The sequence below is a fragment of the Bidens hawaiensis genome, unplaced genomic scaffold (genome assembly GCF_021521415.1).
Source record: "Bidens hawaiensis isolate Kalapana, Puna unplaced genomic scaffold, B.hawaiensis_p1.1 tig00064447_1, whole genome shotgun sequence".
In the NCBI taxonomy this organism is placed as follows: domain Eukaryota; kingdom Viridiplantae; phylum Streptophyta; class Magnoliopsida; order Asterales; family Asteraceae; genus Bidens; species Bidens hawaiensis.
In genome coordinates, this window is record NW_027501492.1 from 22,415 (window position 1) to 24,816 (window position 2,402).

Consider the following 2,402-nt stretch of genomic DNA (forward strand, 5'->3'; position numbering starts at 1 on the left):
AATACACCTCTTCTTGAGTCACTGGTGTTACCACTTCTTTCTTGATAATCTTTCTCTTCTTTTTCTTTGGAGCCACAGATTCTCCTTCTGATTCAGACTCAACCTTTATAAACCTTTTACCCACTATTTTATAATCCAACATCAATATATTCTTCGTTTCCCGATCTGAATCGCTTCCATCATTCCTCCACCTGTTCTCTGTTGGTGCAACATAGTCTGGATTTTTTAAATGACCAAACAGACCCCTAAACTTTGGTATATCTTCTTCTTTGACATTCTTGTAAGAAGCTAACTTGGCTAGATTGTTGCTAGCCATATGATCAAGAAGTTCGGTCCTTCTTTCTTGACCTGAGGAAATACATCCTCAACGAACATCTCAACAAAACGTGGATACTTCCACCACTGTTCGTCCCCAAAGTTCATTTTCATATTATCCAGTATCATGCGAGAGAAGTTATACTTGAGATTCAAACACAAAGCAACCATCATGCTCATCTGATAATCAAGAATATCATCATATCCTCCCTTTTGATGACCAAGGCAATGAACTACCACATGCACCAGATACTTGTATCGGCGGGATAATCCAGTCTTCTTTAATGCCAATCTGTTTAACGAATCTCTATATCCCATACGAAGCATACAACCCTTGACTTTCTATTCATCAAGATCAACTGGATCTGACGGTTCATCTCCAAACTCTAATACCTTGGCATTCTTCCAAAAATCAAAAACAATACTCTCATATGGATCAGCTGCATGAGTCATGGCTTTGAAGATTCTGGATATCTTTAGAAATGGCATGATCATAGAAAACTTCTTGGCCTTGGGATTTTTTTCGTTCAAGTAAGCACAAATGTTATGCTTACTATCCGTAACTTTCACCTTTTTACCCATCTGAAACAAAAACAGAAAACATGTTAGATTCTAATTTAAGTCGATGGATATGTTCATTTAACACTATCAACGTATATGTATATTTCACGTATATGACTATATGTAACGCATATGCCCAGCGTATATGTTCAACCAATGTATACGTCCAATTGATTTGAATTAATCAGCGCATATATGTATCAACGAATAAGTACTAATCACCGTATATGTTATTTTGACGTACAAGTCATATACCACGCATATGTTATTACATATGCGCCACAAATTTTATAACATATGCGTTGTTTATGAATTGTTTTTGACCAAAATCAATCAATCAAAGACACTATAAAAATTTGATCAAAACAACTATATCACAATGATAGATATATGCCGATTAATCCAAATCAATCATCATTTTACAGATTATTAACGTTTTTACAGATCAATTGAATAGTTAGTCAAACGGATATGTATATAGTTCAAATCTGACACATTTTACTCATTAAAAATTCAATTAACCATGATTAGTGAACTCGTTTTATCATTATCAGGCATATATGATGATCTATCATGTCAAGACTGATTAGTTTAATCACATCAAACATATACGGGTCCTGGACTACTGTTCATCACTGGATCTCAAACAAAACCTCACCTTTACACTCTGGATTGGTGTGTATATCACCAGCACAAAGTAATATGATCAAAATAACAGCTGGAAATTATGAGTATCAAAATCAAGCCTGAGAGGAATCAATAGTCAGGCACATAAGTAATGAACTTATGCACCGGAAATGTCAATATATACAATACAACATATGCGGCGCATAAGTCAGAAACTTATGCGGCGCATAACTTATGCGTCGCTTAAGTTATATGACGTATGTGTTGCATAAGTATGCCCTTATGCTTCTTGACATTTCTTACCTATTCACACCAATGCGATGTCCTAAGTTCAATTTAATGCCCTTGTACATCTATTTTAATAACTTAAATAAGTTCATTGTGAAAAAATTAATGTTTATCAAGTCCAAATTAATGACATTGAGTATAAAGGATAAACGTTTTGATTTCTTTTGATTTGAATTTGAGAAACACAACAAGTTTCATTGTCCTTGAAAACCCCAGAGATAGTTCACCCGCACATCAAGAGTTGAAAACTAAATCAGAAATACAATCTTTTTGGTTTTTCAAATAGGAACAATAACAAGTAAAACTAATGAAGATTCAAAATTTTTAACTAACACAGAAATCACATATTTTTGTGAGTTTGAGCAGGGAATCATATTGACCAAATTGCCCTTCCACCACAGTTTTATTTTCAGTGTTTATTATGACTGGTGTTAAGTCAGTCATTGGTATTATTGTCCACCTAAACCTTCTAAACAAATGATTCAGGAATTTATGTGATACATTTATTTGGTTCAATTAGGCACAAAATATCAGGATTTATCAATTCTAATCTTGATTCAGGCATAATTTGATTTTTACACAGTCACCCCAACTTGACTTAAACCTTAGAA